This window comes from Fundulus heteroclitus, chromosome 24, assembly GCF_011125445.2.
Source record: "Fundulus heteroclitus isolate FHET01 chromosome 24, MU-UCD_Fhet_4.1, whole genome shotgun sequence".
Classification (NCBI taxonomy): domain Eukaryota; kingdom Metazoa; phylum Chordata; class Actinopteri; order Cyprinodontiformes; family Fundulidae; genus Fundulus; species Fundulus heteroclitus.
The window spans coordinates 20,740,861-20,764,227 of record NC_046384.1 but is presented as its reverse complement, the minus strand read 5'-3'; the positions used below and the strand labels follow the sequence as shown (position 1 = coordinate 20,764,227).

General features: G+C 41.2%; 1 long non-coding RNA gene across 1 annotated transcript; it reads left to right on the top strand.

Annotated features, from left to right (window-relative positions):
- On the top strand, nucleotides 1–23,123 carry LOC118557948. The gene is made up of 3 exons (XR_004928144.1): nucleotides 1–26; nucleotides 14,823–14,919; nucleotides 23,102–23,123. It is a non-coding gene; the product is annotated as an uncharacterized LOC118557948 (long non-coding RNA).
- Nucleotides 23,124–23,367: the final 244 nt, after the last annotated feature.

Below are 23,367 nucleotides of genomic sequence, written 5' to 3'. Positions count from 1 at the left end.
TTTCCCACTGGTACCTACCTTTTCCGGTAGGTTAATGTCGTGCTTTGCTTAATGTTGTTGCGTTTTGTTTAATGTTGTTGCATTTGGCTTAATGTTGTTGCATTTTGCTTAATGTCGTTGTGTTTTGCTTGATGTTGTTGCGCTTTGTTTAATTTCGTTGTGTTTGTTAATATGTAGTAGTGCTTTTAAATTTGTAGTTGTGGTTTGCACTTGAGGGCCACCGTACACACCTGTAAATAAATTTAGCAACAAAAATAGAGATTTCTGTTTTACAAAACACCATGGACCACAAACACAAAAGACAATAGTAAAACTGTATTCTAAACCCTTGTGTACTTAAAAATGGGAAATATCTGTTATTAGAAAACATTGGACAAAGAGATACTGATGTGTTTCTTCCTGAGAACAGAAAGGGCAATCATTCCCAATAGCAGTACTGAAATGCAGAGGTGGGCAGAGTAGCCACAAATTGTACTCAAGTAAAAGTAGCACTACTTCAACATATTTTTACTCAAGTAAAAGTAAAAAGTAGTCAGCCAAGAAATTACTCAAGTAAGAGTATGTAATCGAACAGACAAAAATATAAGGTTATGTGCAAATTCTAGTATATTAAGGAAAAAAAATATACAAAGAATATAAATTTCAAAATAACAATTTCAGGCAGAAGAAACACTATTCTAAATCATTTGTTTTTCAGCATTAAACTTGAACGGAACACTTACAGCAGTTAATGTATACACAGTATGTTAGAACAGTACAAAGTATTTTTATTGGCAATATCTACTGTTTACTGTACATTTATTTGACCTCCAAATGGCTCAATGACCTCAGCACATTGACCATAATAAAGCTTGTGTACAAATAAGAAGTCTCACTTTAACATAAACTCTAGGTTTTTGTCTCTCTGGTGCATTTTTGGTTAAAACGAGTATGTTCTTAATTCATGAAGTTACTCGGAGCAGGTAAAGTAGCCAGACATTTTACTCAAGTAAGAGTAGGGAGACAATATCCTCTTTCATTCATCCTGCCCAAACTCACCAGCAGGAAGGAGTTCCAAGTAAACACTCTAATGGATCCTAGTAGAGAAGCACAAATCAAATTGAACAACAATCTTTAAGACTGTATAATCAACAGTTTATGGAGCCTGGAGACAGAGGTCTTCATGAAGCGGCCTAGTTCTATGCAGCCAGCCTCCCTCTGCCTGAATCGCATGCTGACAGAAGAAATGAGTGGAGATGACAGTAGACTCCTTCCAAACAGCCAACTTACAAGTGTTGCATCCATCTTTATTTTAGAGATTAAAATCTGCCATGCATTCAAAACAGGCTGGTAAAAATGTGTTATTCTATTCACATCTGTAGGTGAAGCAGGAACAGGTTTTTGTCATAGCCATGGTGACCAGCCTTCCTCAAAAGCACACATGGAGAGTTCAAACATGGCAGACTGAATGTGTAGAGCAGTCTACAGATACAGAGCAGTGCCACTGCCATCCTGAGCAGAAGAAATCAACAGTACTTTTAAATCTCATTCATAAGGATCCTTGGAGAGGTTGGTACAGTCAAACCATGCCAGGTTTTTAATCACCAGACCTCTAACCCCATGGAAAGCAAAGGCAGCAACCATTTCCATTCAGACAGTCTGGCAAGAACTCTTTCCACAACACCCTCCCCGTTTTTTTGTTTGTTTTTTTCTCTGAAACTCTTCTAAACCCCAGCAAAAATACGCACAACTTTGGTACCCAGCCTTTCTGACATAACATAACCGAGTAGTTTTGGTGGAACTGCATCCACTCGCAGTCCTACAAGTAAAGCCTTGCCTTTTCCCCCAATAGACCCCTTGCATCTGATGTCACAGTCACGTGATCGGGGGTGCGCGCCTCCATCTTGGTGGGCAGGCTAGCCTGACAGCCCGTCTACTACATGAGAAAACGGGTGATTTAGAGCGTACTTTTAGTTAGTTTATTTTTGGAATCTAAAGAATGCCTACGACTTGTTGTGCTCCCGGTTGCACACAGAGGCATTCCAAATCGTTGGATGTACGTTTCTGTCGTTTACCGAAGGATGAGGAAAGAAGAAAGAATTGGATATTTTCAATGAAAAGAGCGCAGGCAGACCCTCCCAATGGACTGGGGGAGCCATCATTCTACGAGAGAATTTGCAGTCTACACTTCATCTCCGGTAAATTACAACTTAATTCTGCTTTAGTCATTGTTCTACTTAAATAGCGGCGGAGGGGAGGTAGCTATCGCTACACGGGCCGCTTCTGCGGCCCGTGTAGCGATAGCTACCTCCCCTCCGCCGCTGTCTGAAGCAGAAACAGCGTAGCTTCAGACAGCCGCCGCTACACGGGCAGCAACAGTGTAGCTTCAGACATCCGCCGCTACACGGGCGGCTTCTCCGGCCCGTGTAGCTTCAGACAGCGGCGGCTGTCTGAAGCTACACGGGCCGTAGAAGCCGCCCGTGTAGGTTCAGACAGCAGCCGCTACACGGGCGGCTTCTCCGGCCCGTGTAGGTTCAGACAGCGGCCGCTGTCTGAAGCAGCAGACAGCGGCGGCTCTCCGGCCCGTGTAGCGATTGGGCCGGAGAGCCGCCGCTGTCTGGAGCAGCAGGAAGCGGGTGCTGCTACAGACAGCGGCGGCTAGAGCAGCAACAGCGGCTTCTCCGGCCCGTGTAGCGATCGCCACCTCCCCTCCGCCCGTTCATGGGCGCTAGTACTTCTGTGTTTACGCTGCAATGTCGCCGACACCCCCACCCATTTTAACAAGACAAAAACACCTAAATAATCCGTAGTGAGTGATGTTTTTTTAACCTACCGGGCGGGTCTTCCTCTCTGCTTTCTGCTGTTACACAAACATGTCTGAACATCCATCCATCCATTTTCTGACCCTCTTAATCCCTCATGGCATCGCGGGCGTTTGCTGGAGCCTTTTTCCTGATATAAAATAATTGCAGCCGTCCAGTGGTTTCAGGGGCTTTCGTGCTCTCTTGTCCGTACTGGCCTGCGCGTTTATAAAGCAGCTGTGTCGCGGTACGGAACCCTTGGCCAGCATTTCAGACTCGCTCCGTCCCTTCAGGCTTTTGCTGTGTGGATCTGGCAATCTGATACCATCAACCATCAACTTACTCTTAAAACGATCTTGTGATACGTTATCTAAAGAAGAAAAATACCTGGAGAACTGCCAACCAATATGGCCGCCACGCAAGGGGTTCTGGGTAACGGAGTCACGTGGTTGCAAGGGGTCTATTAACCTTAGCTGTTGATGCATCTTCGTGCAGTTTCAAAATATCCCCAGGAGTATCTTCATCCCCCTGATGCCTCACGAGAATATTGATATCATCAACACAGGCCAACAAAACCAATTGAGTTTGATGGGAAAGACCTAGGAGAACCACACCTAAGTTCTAAATGGAGTCTGTTTAAAAGGGGTTCAATAGCGAGTGTATAAAACTTTCCAGAATTAGAGTAGGATGCCCTCGAATGATGCCTCCCTGAAGTTTGACTGGACGGCTTAATCCCCCCTACCCCTTACCTGACTCCGCCAGATAGATTTGCTCCGCATATCCATCTGGAAACCTTCCGTTGAAGTAATTTTGGGAAGGGGCGAAAATACTGGTTAGCTGATTGGCCTATGTTGGTGATAGACGGGCCAAATAAACCAATCAGAAAACACAACCACAAGCCAAGCTACTCTTGCTGCTGCAGGTAAAGGCTCGTTAGCTCAGCAAATAAATACTCTGTAATTCCGATAAAACTTGCTCGATAGCCGCGCTAACGCTAGTTTCATCGGCTGAAGCCGCCATGTTCTTTAGACTGAACTGTCGCACTTCTCGTTGCGTCACACCTCAACCCGCCTCAAAGCCAACGCTGATTGGACGTTCGTTTGGTGAACGGCTCCAAATTTTCTTTAACGGAGGGTAGCCAGACTGATCTGCGAGTGAAACCTTGAAAGCTCGTGAGATCAGGATGGTCTCACGAGGCTACCCTACCCCCACATTAACTAAACAAAAAGTTTCATTGTATTATAAATGTATAATAATACCCCAAACCAAAAGCTCATAGAAAACTATGATCAGCTTTTTCCTGATTCAATGACAAAATTCTACAATCGATGTTACATAGTTTACATATAAATCTCTCATGAGGAAAAGATTATCCATAACATAACATGGACCATTACATGATCTGGGTGAATACTCGATTCTGACTGGCTGCAGGGTGTAACCTATAGAAAAGGTCCGGTCAAATATTCTAAATTATTGTGCTGGCTCAGAGGTTGACTGGTAACAGCAATGCAGTTGACGCCTGTCACCTTGGCAAAACGTCACAATGAGAGCTATTAAAAAGTTTTCTCAGCCGCTTCTTGTGAACAACGTCCAGTTTTAACGGTGAAAAAAAAAACATTAAAGTATTAATAATTGATTTAATATTTATTTATTTCATAATCGACCATGGTTTTGAGTGGGATAATGCCCTTGGAGGAGTACATTATCAGAAATTATTGGACTTTCCAGAAACAACTGTCCAACACGACGCAGAAGATGGTTGATCTCAAGCTCTGATGCAAAAGAACAGGCACACTAGCAGACAAAGACATTGGTATGATTTAAGGAGAAAAAAAAGAGAAAATTGGTCTAGGATAAAACAATTTAAATAATGATAATTTATTTTTGTTCTGCTTTGCTTGTGTTTATACTTTGTCAGGAGCCGGGGCGATTAAGAATCAGCAATTCAAACTATATAGATAAATAGTCCGTTTATAGGACATATGGTGACCCTAGATATAGCACTCTGTCAACAAACAGATTCTTTAGCAATGGCTTTATTTTCCAAGTGGAGGGTGTCCATTGCTATGTTTCTATCCAATTGTCATGCAAAATTTGAGCAAACTTTTAGAATGTCACAAAACAATGGGGAAAAAAAGCTAATTATGTGTTTCCATCTACTAGCTTTTAGCTAATTAAAAGGGTTACACATTTCGTCAGAAGTTGACGTTACGCATGGAAGTAGAGGTTGCAAACTAGCTTGGACCGCACATCTGAGAAAAATGGAGACATTGGAAACAGCTGGTCAGTCATGTGAGGTCAATATTTGCCATGTCAGAACATATTCAGCAAATGTGTTTAAATCTCCCGTTTTGTGAATTGACATATTTTTCTGAAAAGCCGAGAACCACCTCAAGTAAGCACAATTTTTTATTTATTTAGCAAATTTGAGGAAGTTGTTTTGAATTTCGACGCCTAAGCACCTACTTCAAAATGCGCATAAAAAACGTTGACAAAAACACGGCTAATGACTGTCTGCTGCACAGTTGTTAGCAGGCTTCCCTGTTATTTGTAGGCTATAGCATGACATTTAAACAAAAGAAAATGCTTTATTATCGCTCTAATGTATATCAAATAAAAAAAAAAACAACAACCTGAAGCTTTGTGTTTTTAATATGTCCCATAATGTGCATAATTAACAGACACCTCAAATAATATATCACAATGTAAGATTTTTTTTTATTATTTTAAATGATTTGAATTAAATAAAGGAACGTCCGTCCGTCCGTCCGTCTTCTTCCGCTTATCCGGGGTCGGGTCGCGGGGGTAGCAGCTTCAGTAGGGAGGCCCAGACGTCCCTCTCCCCAGCCACTTGGGCCAGCTCCTCAGGAGGAATCCCAAGGCGTTCCCAGGCCAGCCGGGAGACATAGTATCTCCAGCGTGTCCTGGGTCTTCCCCTGGGTCTCCTCCCGGTGGGACGTGCCCGGAACACCTCTCCAGGGAGGCGTCCAGGAGGCATCCTGACCAGATGCCCGAGCCACCTCAACTGGCTCCTCTCGACGTGGAGGAGCAGCGGCTCTACTCTGAGTCCTCCCCGGATGACTGAGCTCCTCACCCTATCTCTAAGGGAGAGCCCAGACACACTACGGAGAAAACTCATTTCAGCCGCTTGTATCCGGGATCTCGTTCTTTCGGTCACGACCCAAAGCTCGTGACCATAGATGAGGGTAGGAACGTAGATCGACCGGTAAATCGAGAGCTTCGCCTTTTGGCTCAGCTCTCTCTTCACCACAACGGATCGGTACAGCGGGAACGTTTTGAGTATATTCTAATTTATTGAGATGCACCTGCATGTGCGCCACAGTCTAGGCCTCACATTTAGACACTTTTAACTTATACTAGCCTTCAACACCTGGTCAGAGAAGTCAGTTTTTCACTCCAGAGACTAGCCTTCAAGTCCAGTTGATGCTGGCCTATTTTTAGCATGTGCGAATGCCAGTGTTTGTCTCATGGGGAGCTGATTTAGACCTAAAGGATGAGCTGCAAGTGGAGTGTAAATGTTCTGTTGCCTTCAGCAAAATTTTCAATGACTTCAACATTATTAAAATTATGCTTTAGTTAATTGCTTAATGCTTTACAACTTTGATTCCTTTTGGTCTTTATAGTTGGATTTTATGGGAACTTTTCTGATTTTTAAGGACTTAAGATTACTTTGCTGTTTTTAGGGCTTTTATGATGTGATTGCAGCAACTCAGATTGCTCAGAATACTTTACCTCTCTCTGTTCGTTCTTCATAATGAGAAAGATATGCCTTTAAGAACAACTAAACGATTCTGGACCTTAAGGAGGATATACTAAAGTTTTAGGTGTAACTGCAGTAGACAGACACCCTGTTAGAAAGCTTAAAATGAACATTCCCTTTACCAGCTTCTTTTTTACATAACAGTTATTCAGAAAGAACTCACTACTGCAATACACACATTTCTGAAGGAACCCTCATCATAGCCACCAAGTTCTAGCTCCACTCCAAACATAGACCCACAACTTCCTCTGCATGAGAACCCAGAAATGTACCATATTTTGGATCTTCTCCTTTTTTATTTAAAGGATTCAATTTGCTTAACATAAGTGAACTAGGACCTTAAAAGATGTTTAGGATTTATCCGTCCACAAGCAGCTGTGAGAACCTCTGACCAGTCCCTTACAGTTCCGTTTGTCTTCTCAAAACGCCCGTTCTGTTTCTAACAAATCTTTCTCTTTAAATAATTTTTTTGTTATCATGGAGAATTTGGATTGGTATTTCTTAGTGAAACATGGCAACAAGTCAGGAGCGTTGTGCATTTTAATGAAACTTCTCTAAAGCGCACCGTTCGTCCCATCCTAAGTCTATCAAATGCTAGTTGAAGTCTTGCTGCGATCTTTAAAGAGCATTAAATCTGCAACCTGGTAGACAGCAATTCATTTGCCATTTTGGATGTCATGTCATGTAGGTTTCAACAAAGTACTTTATTATATTTTGTCACAGGTCCTGTCTTCGTATTTTTGGTATATCATATGGAAAGCTGGTAGCCTCAAATGAAATTTGACAAAGCAAATAATAGCAATATAGATATGAAGGATTTACTGATCCCAGGCTACAATGGGTAAAAAAAAAATGTGAACTGACTGCTAACTAACTGCTTTTAATGATTCAACAAATATGAAACAAGAAGCTCAAACTAAGTTGAAACAAACCACAGAAAACCTCTTTACCAGAGTGGAAAATATAATAAGAACATCTTCCTGGACCTACCTTTGACCCTCATCTTTTGTCTTGTTATCAGTAATGTTTCAGTTACTAATACTGTATAAATAAAATAGTATCTGTGTTTTATTTTGAATAAAACTATATATTTGCTTAATTTGTTCATATAATATTGACCATATTGTTCAGAAAAATAAAGGAATTAATTAATCTGTGATAGTTCTTTGCGTTTGTGATTAAATTACTGTAGCTCATTTGTTTTTTTTTTTATTACTGTACCTTTAAACAAGCCAGTGCTGTATGTTTTCAATGAGGTCGGAAAATGTTGTAGAGATGAAGGAGGCTCACCTTTGAACTTACTGTGTAGATGTGTTATACTTTCACAGTTTATTGCGCAAAAACTTTTTTGTCAGCAGAGAATTGGACCGGCTGGAGGAATAAAAAGTTAAATGGTGATCTATATTACCTTTTAATGTTTTTAGCTACTCTAGGTATGAATGCTTTTGTTTTCCTCGAACCAAGCACCATATCATTTTCACATGTGGTGGAGCAGGTAGATATAATAAGGTGATCCATTTTGTTCCCTCTTCCCAGTTGCTTGTAGCTAGAGCCTGGCCAACAGCCTGAGTAATGCACAGTTTGTAGTCTGAGCAATCAAAACGAACGACTAAGGAGCCGCAGGTCAGAGAAAACAAAATGACGGTTTTGAAATGCCAATAGTCAAAGTCCTGACTTAAGTCTGCCCAAGATGATGTGGCATGACTTTAAGAAAAGGCAGTCATGCTGAAAAACCTACTCTGGGGTGTTTGAGATGATGCTCAGACTAAAGGTTGCTTTATGTTTGACGCACCTACATTCCGTGTGAAAATGAGACGTGCGGACACTACGTCTGTAGCATTTATGCTCCATGCAGCTTTCTCTCCACAGTAGCATTATTCTCCTAGACTCTAGAGGGCAGCGTTACGCTCCTACACCAAGCATACTACACCCAACTAAATGTAGAAGTAGAAAACACAGTTGTTTCCAACATTCAAGCCTCTTACCTTCTTCCAAGAGTGACAACAACTCCTGCCCAGGAATTAACTATTTGTTGATCATGGTGATCTTTTTGGGCCGAAACATAAAGATGTCTACATTTACAAACCTCTGCCAGAAAGGGCCCTTGCTCATCTGCCATGTTTCCTCCGTGGGGGAATTTTTTTCAGGTGTGCGGTACGGAAACTTAAGAACCTCGAGGATGTGTCAAGCCTAAACCAGACTTAACAGTCAAACCTCGGATCCAGGAGGTGCAATGTGGCTTTTGTCCTAGCCATGGAACACTAGATCAGATCTTCACACCTGTAAGAGACAACAGAAAACTTGAGACTGGGGTAGAGGTTCAACTTCCAACTGGACAACAACCCTAAACATACAGCCAGAGCCACAATGGCATGGTTTAGGTCAAGCAGATTCATGTGTTGGGATGACCTTGTCAGAATCAGCTTTATTTGCTAAGTATTTGAGTATGGATTGTACAATAGTCACGATGTGCTTACTTATACCTTTATTAGGGCTAGGCAAGTTAACGCGTTAATTTCGCGTTAACTCATTAGACTATTAACGGCGATATTTTCTTTAACGCGCGTTAACGCATGTTGCTCACATGCTTTTATTTTGTGAAGGTCTGTTGCTGCGGTGTAGGGGTTTGAATCAGAACAGTAAGTGGCGATAATGCGCCAATAACCTCGCTGTCAGCCAAGCCTCGGATTCAGAGGAAGAAAAGTGCTGGCCGGAAAAAAACAAAGCCGACATGCGGGAGGTGGTGTTTCCCGCAGGTAACGCAAGCGAGCTTAGGCGGGGCGAGGCGAGGCGGTGAGTTGGCGGCCGGAACAAGTTTTGTGCGGAGCGGAGCGGGGGGGTCTGTTAGACGCCGTCGGTGAAGTCGCTTCTCGTTTCAAAGTATCCATGTGTTTTTGCCTGTTTTTGCCTGCCATTCACTATATGCACGCGAGAAAGCAACAATAAAAAACCGCGTGTCAACGTCAAATAAACGCAAGCAACGCAAGCATATCGAGTTAGCAAGCATTTCAGTTTAAAGTTCTTCCAGCATTGAATATGACAGAAACAAGTTAGTTGTAACCACTGCCAAGTTAAACTTTGGTATTGAACATAAAATCGTAATGCTGCTCCCTGCTGTTACCTCAGAAATTGCCTGTTTTTGGTAGATTTTTTTCCCCATAAAGAGAATTCCCTGTCAGTGGCAATAAGCTTTAATTTATTATTATTGCTATTTTTTGTTTTACATGTTTAAGTTGAGCTTTACACTAAATATGTGTTACTGATAAGTGCTACAAATCTTACAACACTTTTGTTCATATGGCAGCAGAACATTAAAATAAATGTGTTCTTTACACTACTTTTGAATTCATTCTTGGAGTTTGTAAATACAATGCGATTAATCGCGATTAATCGCGATTAATCAGGGCGATTAATCGCGATTAAATATTTTAATCGTTGCCCAGCCCTAACATTTATACAATAACACAGTAATGGAGTAATAACAACCAAACAGTCTGCGGTGTAGAACACTCATATGAACACATTATAGACCAGGGGTGTCAAACTCGTTTTGGTTTAGGGGCCGCATACAGCTTAATCTGATCTCAAGAGGGCCACACGAGTAAACTCATTGCAAGATTAAATAGAACTAATATATGTGGACTTGTTGTTGATTTTTATATTAAGTTAATTTCACTTTTACACAATATATTATGAATAACCTCAGCGTTTTTTTAAGAAAAGTATGTGCAATTTCAACAATACCTTTACTCAGTTAAACATTTACTTGTGCATTATGCATAAGAACTGATCACAGTTATTGTATGATGTTGAAAAACATTTATTCACATTTTTTGGAACTTAAAAACTCTGTCCTACATGACAAAATACATCAAACAGATAAAAATTAAGAAATGATTTGAATTTTTCCACACCTGAAGCTTAATCTGCTAATTAAAACACAGCACCCCTCGTGGACAATATAGGAACTGCATATTTTCAATTAAACGAAGTACATGTTTTTTTCAATAATTGTTTTATCATTCTCTTCCTTTTATCTTGTCCACTTGTGAAAGTCAAATCTGATGAGCTCTTTGTGGCATCTTATTGCCGCATTGCCAGACAGGACACTGGAGAAAAAAAAAATAAAAATAAAAAATAATAAAAAATAAAATTTTTTTTTTATTTTTTATTTTTTATAATGATAATTCATTTAGTCACAGGGCCGGACTAAATTGTTTGGCGGGCCGGATTCGGCCCGCGGGCCGTATGTTTGACACCCCTGTTATAGACAAACGGACAAGGGTGCAATGACACTCTGGTTCTAAACCCATCCAATAATCTCTCAACAATTGAAAACTATTGTTCAAAAATGGATATTCACACCCGCTCACCTGAACTTAAAGCTGTTTTGTCCTCAATTGTGAAACAGTCATAAAGACACAATTCAAACATTACCTGCAGCTGGTACTGCAAGGACACATGTTTACAAAGTGGCAACTCAATGTAGCAAGATATAAAGGCATGCCACACTTGTCAGATGTTTTTATTTTTAGTTGAAAATTATGTGTAATTTTTCTGTCCACTTGACAATTATGGACCAAAATGTGTTGATCTTTCATATAACATCCCAATAGAGTAAATAATAACTTGCTTCTTCTTTCAGATTTTCCATTTCAGGGGTTGCTCCCTTCTTAAACAACTTCAAAAATTTACAACATAAATCTAACCCTTGCAAGACTCGGTGTGATGAGCTGAGATTCGGCAATCAGATTTCATATCCAGTGTGACTTTGGATGTCCAACTCAGGGTTCTTGATTGACCTGTGTCCATTTTCACTCGTGTCATGCTCTGTCAGTCGGTTAAATCTGTGAAATGCACAATAACGGTGTTAAACTTAGGGTTTTATAAAGACAAACAGAATAAATGAAGGCTGTAAGTTAGCTGGAGACTGTAAACAACAACAACAATAATAATAATAATAATAATAATATGAGTGGGGATGAAATCCATTAAAAATTCATAAAACTCTTGGCTATGCATGAGATGGACGATCCCTTCCACGCTCCTCCCACTCTATGTTTGCGCAGCAGGAATACCTGCAATCGTACCTCTGACAACTTCCATGGCCCTTTCCTGTTATCTGCAGCACACTCACAGGCTAGCTGCCTGTCACTGAAAGACACTGGGAGGGATCTGAGACAACTGCATAATGACAACTTACATAATGACTTCCAAGCTATGCATAGCAACCCTCCACCCCGCCCCCCCCCCTCCTTCCACCCCAGGCCACGGTTGAACTCAGCCTGCTGCGCCTCACACCTCCTCAGCACAGAGGAGTCACATCCTTGTTTCTTTCTTTCATGTCCGACTGCAGGGGCAGGGAGCATCTCACTCTCACCGCCATGTGAGGGCACTGTGGAGCTTTTGCCTGCTGTGGCTCTGACCTGCTCGTTCTGATTCCTCTCTGCGGCGGCGGTTTAAATGAAACATTAAACAATGAGGCAAATGAGAGGAGAGGGTGTCTATTCATGAAACATCCATTTTTTTTCTCTCCCCCCCCCCCCCACTCCCCATCCACACCCTCTTTGCAATAACTGACACAGTACAGTGGGCGTATGATTCATTGCTCAAGAGGGACGATGTGCTTCGTCAACGGATGAATATTTAGATGCCAGGAGACCATTTCGTAACAGCCTCAGTTGCATTGTAAATATCCAAGGTCTCTGAGGACTGAGTGGAAAAGCTGCTGTTACCAGCTCTGTGTTCTCAAACTGCAGTTAAAACGAAAAATTAACATACACAGTAAAGCATAATGGTCACACAACCTTCCGTCCACACCTCCTCGTCGAGACATTAAGTCAGATTCAAGTTTTACTGCGTTTTGGTTTTCCTTCCTTGAGTTTCTCACAATGGTTTGCTTGAATTTGTGCCCATTCCTCCCGACAGAACGGTAGGACCCTGTCAGGTTTACAGGCCTCCTTGCTTAAACACACCTGTTCAGCTCTGCCCACTGATGTTTTCCGGGACCAAGATCAGGAATTTTGGGAAGGCTGGTGCTTAGTTGTGAACACTTAAGGTGACAGGTGGAGGCTGAGTTTTATGTCTAGGTGCGGTAAAAACAAGGAAAATTGGCAGTGGATTTAGTAGCAAGATCAGGACTTTGCCCCGCCTCTCGCCCAGTGAACGCTGGAGATAGGCACCAGCACCCCCCCGCGACCCCATGAGGGATTAAGCGGTTTGGAAAATGGATGGATGGATGGATGGATCAGGACTTTGAAATTGGTTGCTTGAGCCCAAGACTGTTCTCAAAATTTACAACATTTGATTTGGCCATTTAAAAAAATCCTGACCTTCTCGTCCTTCCGCCACTTTGTAGCTAATCTGGTGGTTTGCTGAGGGACATCAGGGGGGACCCATTTGTGTTTGAGCTTTAACTTCCTGCAGCTGTCTTGAGCTGTTGCTTCAATATTTTCACATAATGGTCTTTCCTCGGGACACCATCTGTTCTGTGGAGTGAACTAGTCTATCCTGCAAATAAACTCTTCTGCCGCATGATACTGCCACTGCCACGCTTCAGAGTCGGGATGATGCTCTCAGGCTTTCAAGCTTCTTCCGTTGTTTCTTCAAATGTAACAATGGTCATTATGACCAAAAAAAAAATCCAATTTTAGTTTCATCAGACCACAGGACATGTCTCTGGAAATTAACGTTCTTGTGCTTGAGCGCATTTGCAAACAGTTTGGTCCATGTAAGTACATGACTGGATAATGACTCTTTTTTTAACAACTTCAGCAGCTAGCAGGACAGCTGGACATTACCATGCTGTGTATACTGGCACATCGCTGAACTAATGATTGTGGCACCTTCAGGCATCCAGAAATTGGACCCAAGGATGAACCAGGCTTGTACAGGTCCACAGTTCTCCTGACATCTTGGTTGATCTATTTAGATTTTTCTTTCACGATGCCACACAAGGAATCAAAATGTTTGCGGCGTTGAAAAATAGAAATAATTTTACTCAATCCTGACTGATCTAAAATGGGAAAAGCTTCATAGAATTTCTTGTCAGACAGAAAGACCAAAGGTTTTGTGTCGTTTTCTTTTTTCACATTGTGTGGAACTATTTTATTTCATCTGTTAGTGTAATCGCTGCCACGTTTAGCCAACCGAATGAAGAACCATCACGTCAGTTGGCCTTTATTGTAATTTCATGAAGCAGTTGGAGGTGTACCGTGGGTATTGGAGGCTTAAGATCCAATGGTAAAAGTGCAGCTTTGTCCGTGCTCCTGTTTGAGGGACAGGTGTGATGTAATCGAGTGGCTGAAATGTCAGAATTGGGTGCAGGCGGGCGGGCACAGTGAGGGGATTAATGCAGTGGCTCTGAGGCATACAGCCAGTTCTGCTATCATGACCTTGTCGACTAACTGCCAGTCAACTCAGACCTCCGAGGGTTTCTGCTTCCTTAGCTGAGGTTGACGCCGTGTCTGTCATGTCAAAGCTTCTCCCCCCCCCCTTCAGACCTCAACCTCCCTCCCAGAATGGATAGACTGTTCCTTTTCCTCTGAACTTCAAGTAGGGCGGAGAGCAAAAGAGAGAGATTAGAGATGTAACTTAATCAGCCTGGGCTGAAATTTCCCCCTCTCCGAATTAATAAATCTTTTGGGGGACACTTGGAGGTCTCATACAAATACACGGAAGAAAAAGGGGGACGCTCTCCGACTGCAGCCTGGGTTTTTGTGTTTAGGAAACGGCAAATGAATGAAATCACATTAGACAATGCTTAAATACTTGAGACCGGTGGCCATTTGAGATCTATAAGGCCCCGGAGCACATAGCACACAAGGAGCCTAATGCTTTTTAATGGCAAAAACATGAGAACAAACTGTTCTGCTTTAATTTTGATAACCTTGTTTTAATTACATAATTACACGGCCATGTTCTAACCCCAATCTCTCACTGCATTAAAAAGCAGCAGCAGCAGGCACAGTTGGGCCATTTGTTCAGCATAATGACAGCTTTGAACTTGTGGGAAATATTATGCAAAATTTCCCCCTTTGATGCAGTGCAAAGTGCACATTTTAAACAATTATCATAGTTATTCTGGTGCTCATCGCCTGGAGGAACTGTAAATTGGTAAGAGAGATCAAATATAGTCTCATCTGAAACGTGTGCGCAGTGTGCTCTGTACTTGCTGCAGTCTGTGGATGTGGAGAGCTGATATTTCTCCATTGGTGCATCTTCATAGCTTTGATAGACTCTGTTGTGTATCCTGTCAGGAAAGCATTGCACACAAGCCTGTTTGGAGACCAGATCTAAAGAAGACAGCAGCAGCTGGGCCTGCTTTGGAATATTCTGGATGAAAATAATGATGCGGTGGGCGGTTTTATTACATTGAGATGATGCACTTGATGATCCTCTAACCTGCCTCACAGATGCACAACATTGAAGCACTAGTTCCTTAGACAGTAGTTTCTCTTTACCGCATACAGAGCCTTGCAAACATGTGATCCTTCAAAGTTTCCAAGTTATGTCTTCTAAACCATTTTATTTCGGGCTGCATGTTTAAGGTCATTGTTCTGTTGGAAGGTGAACCTCCACTGGTGTGCCGCGAGGAATTTTTGGCCCCACGACAAAATAACCTAAATAATCTAAATCTTCGCCAAAGCCCTTTTGTATACATTTTCTTTTTTGGAGCCCCTGTCTGTGAGGGGCCCTTGGAATTTTCCTAACTTTCCCCCTTATACAGCGCCCCTGCCTCCATCCCAGGTTCAAGTCTTCTGCAGCCTCCAACAGGTTTTCCTCCAGGATTGTCCTGGATTTAGCTCTGTTCATCTTCCCTTCAAATCTGACCAGCATCAGGGATGCTGAAGGAAAGCGTCCCCGCAGCGTCATGCTACCACCACCATGTTTTCTCCTGTGTCCTGATGGTGTATTTAGAGCAATGCACAGTTTTAGTTTTCAACCACAAAAGAAAAAAAAAATCCATCAGATTTTTCGGCACAATCCAAAGGGTTCCTAGCTACTCTGAGGTTCTCTGTTGAGAATTAAAACTTGATTTTAGTCCAGATTGAGAAGAAGAGAAACCTCCGCAAGCTATGATTTAAGATCTGAAATAAGGTTAAAAAAAGCATCGACTGGTTTAGAATCATTAGGAGACATGACCTGACATGACTATAGCCTGCCAAGGAGTTTATGGTATTGTTACTGTGAACAACAAGACAGAAGTTGTTATTTTTTAACCAGAGTCCTCAAAAAATAAACCTCTTAATCAATCACCTAACATGGATGGCGTTAAATTGGCCTCTGGAAATAAAGTAAAAAGCCTTGGTGTTATTTTTAACCAGTACTTGTCATTTAAATCCCATATTAAACAGGTTTCCAGGGTTTCCTTTTTTCACCTCTAGAATATTGACAAAATACGAAATATTCTGTCCAGGAGTGACGCTGAAAAACGATTCCATGCATTTGTTACTTCAAGGCTGGACTATTGTAATCCTTTAATATCAGGAAGTCCACAAAATGCAGTTTGAAGCCCTCAGCAGATTCAAAGTGCTACAGCAAGTGTTCTAATGAAAATCAACAAGTGGGATCATATTTCTCCAATTTTAGCATTGGCTTCCTGTTAAATCGAGTATATAATTTAAAATTCTCCTTCTCATGTATAAAGCATTTAATAATCAAACTCTATCATATATCAGAGCTCTGATTACCTCATATGTTCCTAACAAAGCACTTCACTCTAAGACTGCAGGTCTACTGGTAGTTCCTAAAGTCTCTAAAAGTAGAATGGGAGGCAACTCCCGTTTTTGGTCTGTGAGGCAGACACCCTGTCTACTTTTACGACTAGGCTTAAAACTTTCCTTTTTCACAAAGCTTATAGTTAGAGTAGCTTAGGTTACCCTGAACTATCTCTGTAGTTATGCTGCTATAGGCTTACACAGCTGAATTCTCCTACTGTCTCCAATTTTGCATTTTTTGTTGTTATTTTAACTTTTAACTTTATGTTCTCTCTGTCTTTTTTCTCTTCATAGTAGGTACACCTGGTCTGGCGTTCTGCTACCATATAATATAGAAAGGATTCCTGGCTCAATGTGTGCTTCTGTGGTTTTTTGTGTCTTTTCTCCGTCTTTTCCAACCCCACAAATTCCACATCCTCCGTTCCTGTACTTGTCCGCTCCGTTCCAGACCGTCTCCGTGACTCTGTGAAAAGCCTACTAGATCCGCGGTTACTCCGTCTTGCTCTGCTCTAAGTTCCTTGGAGCTCGAGAAGGTACGAGTTTACGCCATAAAAAGTGGATATAAAGGAGCCGGAAACAAAACAAACTTCTTATTCATCCTTTGAACAGCGTCCGAAAAGTTCTCTGTTGCTGATTGTACATTGACTCAGCATATTTTTACTTCCATCAAGTAATGGTGAGTGCATTGGCCACCAAAAATGTGTATGTTTTTGTATTTAACATAATTAAATTGTGTTTTAGCTTATGTTAATAGACGTTTCAATCCACACTTCATCATTATTTTATAGGAATTTCAGTAGAAAATAGTGGGGTATTTCTCTTTTACTGGAGTCCGACGGACCGGAACGGGGCATAAAATAGACTTGTTCCGTATTTTGACAGTTAACGACAGAGAGCTTGTCCGCTGACCGTGATGTTTGGAGAAGTCATGGAGAATGTGGAATGGTTCTCATTAATTAAAATAACAACGTAGTTGCTCCATTAGACGGATGTGCACGGAACGGAGCGGTCACGGAGATGTGGAATTTGGGAGTAACCCCCAGACGGTCGAGGCAGATGACCGTTCACATCGAGCCTGATTCTGCTGGAGGTTTTCCTCCCTTTTAAAGGGGAGTTTTCCTCTCCACTGTTGCTTCATGCATGCTCAGTATAAGGGATTTCTGCAAATACATTCACAATGCAGACAATTGTCCACTGTGGCTCTATGCTCTTTCATGAGGAGTGAATGCTGCTTGTCAATGCAATCTGCTGGGTTTTCTTATAGGAAACTTATTCACCAATTTGTCTGCATGATTTGATTGAATTTGACTTTGAAAAGTGCGTTGAGATGATATGTGTTGTGAATTGACACTATATAAATAAAATTTAATTGACTTTAACAAAGGTACTATAAACGATTTTCTGCCAAAGTAAAACCTGTTCCCCAGCACCTGTTGCGACTCACCATCCCACTGGATCAGTCCGACAAAAGTAAAGCACATTCAAGGAAGTCTTCTCCAGCAATCACTCCTCTGATGTAAAGCAAACTGTACTGATTAAACAACTGGTAGAGTTCTTCTATTGTTAGTCGCCCAGTAAAGTTATACAATATCAGGAACCCTATTTCACATATCTGAGAGATTCTGTTTAAATTCAATTCAGAAAACTTTCAGGAACATCACATTATAAGTCTGTCCCAGAGAACGATTCTTTGGAGAATTAGTATTATATTTCCTTCTTAAGGTGATTCTGAAACTTAGTTTTGTGAATACAAATAGTATGTTTTCTCTTCAGATATAAAGCTCTCCTGTGTTAAGGTCTTTTGGTTCAATCTGCCCAGTATGGGGAATCTTTAGGGCCAGAGTGAACCTCTATACAAAGGCAGGGCAAGAAACAGAGAGATGGCAAAAAACACAGCTGCTCTTTAAACAAACCTCATCTTTATCAAGGTTCAAGATCTTTATTGTCCTTTCCATCTTAACATGTAAACACAATTTGTGCCTCAGGGTCTAAAGCAGGCATAAAACACAAGAGAATAGGGAGTAAAGAATTAAAAATGGAGGAAACAGCAGGTATGCAATATGCATACAAACATAAAAGGGAATTTATAAACATAATAAAAATGATATTTTTCATACAGCTAAGTGTAACGAAAAGTGTTCTACAGAGGTTAAAACTGAAGGACAGAAAGACTATTAAAACAATGAATTAACTACATTACCAACTTAACTTAACAGGTAGTTTTTGGAACATGGTTGAACCCAATCAGGTACTTTCCTAGGCAATATTGTGAGCTAACTTTTAATGGGGTGCTTTCTAGTAACTTATCAGGCATTTTCTTGACCTTAGCAGGTGCTTAAGGAAACTTACAGATGCTTTCCCAGAATGTAACAAGAAACATTTCTGAATGTACCAGACACATTCAAGTACCTAGAAACAAACTCCAAGAATGAATTCAAAAGTAGTGTAAAGAGCACTTTTATTTTAATGTTCTGCTGCCATATGAACAAAAGTGTTGTAACATTTGTAGCACTTATCTTATTTTATACTGGATATTTTCAACCCATCTATTGAATTTATTGCACTAGTTGATCTTTTCTTCATAAGAGAACAGCAAGCACTGCAGCCAAAATATGGCCTTTTTTGACCTGCTGTATATTAGCCAGTCCCTAAGCTTGATGTATCATGAAACTGTTGACCTTTTGGGTTTTGTGGTTTTTATTTTATTATTACAATTAAATAATAATCATAATAAATAATAATAATAATAATAATAACAATAATATTATGTTCAGTGTTTTATCGCTAATCCACCTCTTATATATTTCAATCCTTATGTTATTTTGTCTGTGTTGTGTGCACCTGCCTGTTGCTTTAATCCTTTAAATTTCCCCGTCGTGGGATAAAAAAAGGATAAGCTAATATTATCTTATCTTAAATAACACTTTTAATATATGTACTGGGTTCTTTCAAGGTCTTAATTACATGTTATGTGTGGGCTCCAGTAACATATGATAGATAATATCTACTTTGAAAGTTAACATGAACTGCTGCTGAAGATGAACACTGATCTACCTGGATGTTCCATGGAGGACTGAAACGCCTCAGTCAGAGACGTCTGTGGGTCTGTCGGGGCAATGACAGAAGTTTCGTCTCCTCGCTCCGTTTCTGTGGCTCGACGTTTTCATGTTTTTTCACGTGCTTAGATAAATTTGTTGTGTTTCCACTGAAATGAACCGGCTTTTTACAAAACATACAGCTTGATTTCATTTACGGTATTAAAATAAAGCCAAACGGTGCTACTTCCCCTGTACATGTTTTTTCGCTGCTGCGGTCTCTCTCAGCTGTTTGTGTGTTAAGTTTGTGTGAGAGCTGAGTGGGTGGGCCAGGCTGAGCCTGCGTGCTGATTGGCTGGCGCCGCTGAGCCATGTACGAGAGGGGAGGGGGAGCGGGAGAGTGCTGCCGTGACACGTGCTGACTGACACTGACTGAAAGCATGTGAGCAACATGTGTTAATGCGCGATAAAATAAATATCGCCGTTAATAGTCTAATGAATTAACGCGAAATTAACGCGTTAACTTGCCCAGCCCTAGGTAGAATACATAGAAAAAAGATGTTAAAATCCCGAAAAGGATCTGGAATTTACCGGGACACATTAAATAGAGAGGTAGAGGCAGGGGTGGAGGCAGGGGCGCTGTATAAGGGGGAAAGTTAGGAAAATTCCAAGGGCCCCTCACAGACAGAGGCCACAAAAAAATCAGCATTATTAATAATTTGAATCCATATGAAGTTTCAAACAATGCGTGGAGCACCGACGACGACTTGTTGCCACCGTTTTGCATATCAGACATCTTCGGCTACCTTGTTTGTGGTGTGAGCGCCTATACTTCAGAACAGTTCCGAAGCTACAAGTCCTTGGAGTCTCATGTGCAGTTCACAAATGGATGGGTTCAGGAGCTGCGGATCTTAAAGCCAGCAAACAGTGGGGACACAGGTATGTCCCAGTATGCTTGGAGAAGACTCGACAACGAAGGGATTATGGTTGTGTGTTTATTGTGGAACTATAACTTCAACTATAACTCTCTGTGTGCACATGTTGGCACCCTGTGGCTGTTGAGATCTGCTTCCGACATCATCTGAAACATCAGAGACAGGAAATACCTGCTTCTGGTAAGGTGCCAAAAAAAGAACAGTATTATACATACATTGTAACTAGATGTGCAAGAAAAACACCCTAATGCTAAAAATGTATAAGCATAGAAAAGTGCTATGAGGTCATCATACATAAATATTTTCAACTACTTTTGCCATAAATTACTTAAAGAACTTCAAAAATGCTCTAAAATAGCAAACATTCAGTCAGAAAATAGTAATATGTTAAATCTTTACTACAGAGTCAGCTATTTCTTTTTTCCCCTCCGAGGCTGATGCATGAAATTCTTTTGTTTATGACAGTCATATTTTGGAGCCAGCAGGATTTGTGTGTGAAATAATTTTAGCATCAACATCTAATGCATCACGTTCAACATTTAATGTATGGATACCAGGGAAAAAAATATTGTCCAATTACTATTTTTTTTAATTCCACAATCTTTGTAAGGTAATTAGAATACTGAAAGCATTTCTTTTTGGAAAAAAAGTTGTTATTTATTTTTGAAATATCATGTGTCCACTACAGTGGACATCGGAACGCCATACATTTGAAATTGAACCTTGATGGCAACCAGTTTGTCTCAAAGAGACAAAATATTCAAACAACATAAGAATGAATTTCACATTGACAAAACTGTCCATCTTCACAGTTGTTTTGCTTTCCTGTGCTTAATTGCTATGATACTTCACAAAGCAATTCCCTTTCTTGGAAACACAAAGCACTTTGTGCACATCACATATGTTTTGCTTGTGCAGCCAGATCTGCAACACCTTGACGCACGTGTTTCATCCACCATCTTTGGAAGATGAATGGCACCGTAGTGTCTCAGAGCTGCATTTGGCTATGGGTTTCACTTTTGACGTGAAGGAGTGTAGTCATCTTCACTGTCACTTCCGATTCCTGCTTGGGACTGAGTAATCAACTCCTCACCAAGGAGCAGTTTGAAGTTAAGCAACTTCAGTGGTTTCTCCCCCAGAAACTGGCAGTCACCCTTATACTGAAGTCATGAGTTGGTGATTGCCAGGTCAAAAAATTGGAAAACTGCATGTGCTGTCCATTTCCCAGTGCGAGAAGCCATCCTGTAGAAACTCAACATTCGGTCAACCAAGGCCACGCCACCCATGTTGGTGTTGTACTCAGCAATTGTCAGTGGCCTTGACACCTGGACAAGTTTTTTGTCTTCCTTGGACCATCTTCTGCGTGTGTCTTGAGGTTCAATGCCATAGGCAGAGGATGCCATGACAACTGGCTTGTTGTCCAACCATTTTATGACAGCAACTTCAGGAGGGCTTCGTCTGACAACCATCTCTGATTCACCTCATCCTTTCTTTTTGAAGGTCTTATCCGCTATGATCTTACAGTCCTTTGGAACCCCATTACTCATGAGTGTCCCAGTTCCTGTTAACCCTTTTGTCATCAGGGTATCAAGGAGGTTGATTGTTGTAAAGAACCTGTCAAAGAACAGGTGGGTTCCTTGAGGAACAGACTCTGCCATATGAAGAACAGCTTGTTCTCCAATGCCATTTCCTCGTGTAACTTGGAAGGTAGTCTTACCTTGGTAGACTACAAAGTCCAAGACCAGACCAGTTGGTGCAGCCAAGACAAACACCTTCAATCCAGTTGGATGTTGGATATGCTTTGCCTGGTATATACTGCAGCACTGGACATCGACCAGTAAATGGAACCATTTGTTCATCAATGCACAATTTCCCTGTTCTAGGCAGACCCAAACATCCTTGCCTTACTTTGATCTAGAGGGGCCTGATTCTCCACAAGAGATCACTTCTTTTTTCATAATCTGAAACATCAAGGACATTGACGATCTTGATGGAGTTTCTAAGCTTGTAAAACCTATTTCTGGTCATGGATTCTGCCACAATTTGAACTCTGGTATTTGGGGCCCAATACATTTGAATGTCTGGTTATCCTAGACAGCTCATGTAAATAGAGTTCCCAAAGAATGTCTTCAGTTCTGCAGGAGTGGTATTTAATGTTGCTCCAGACACAAAGACTTCACGCTGATTTGTGCACAGGGCCATCACTTCAAACACAGAGTCATCAATGTCCTGCTTAAAATAATCCATCGGGGACCTGTTTGGGCGTGTCATGGCATCATTGCTCTGAATGATGGGAGGCTAAACCTATTATTGCCAAAAACACTTTTGATTTCAAGCATTTGAGTTCTGGCAAAAATCTCAAGGTTTAAGTTGTTAGAGAGCCAAGATCACTACATTGAAGAAAATGTACAAAAATATAAGAGGGGCAATTAGTGTTAATATGTGGGAGATGTGTTTATTAAGGTAGAAGTGAATGTCTACCTTAAAAACTGTTTTCTCTGAATAAATACTGTTTTTGCCTGATACTAAACAATTTGTCATTTTATACCAGATCCCAGAACTGCCTGATCAAGAACAACATATAAGCATGAACAAACACTGACAATGTGGAAACGTTGTGGATCGGCTTTAGGCAGTGAATTGATGTGTTTTCCGCCTGTAACCATGATTAACAATACAGCGGCGGAGTGACTCGTGTGTCTGAGAGGCAGGACTTTTCTCACTGACCGAGATAATTCGGTTATTGATTGCAACCATTACCGGGGCTTGAATGGCTTATATCTGAAAGCAACATGGCATAAACAGGCTTCAGAAGGCCCCTGATGAGCTGCTGTCTTTGTTTTCCCAGGCTCTGGCTGTCCAGATGGAGCCCCAGCATGCAGCCAACACCTGCCTGCTGATGGATTAACACCTCTAAACACTGTTTGCTGAAATAACCATACAATTTCTTTTGAATGAAAAAGGGACTCGTGTGCTTTGAAAGCACACACTTGGCTGCATGAACCGTCCAAAACATTGGTTGTACATCTGTAATTAAACTCTTGAAAGATGGAAACATGGTTGTTCAACATATCCCTCCTATGAATGTGGATGCCTTTGCTCATGTTACAGTAT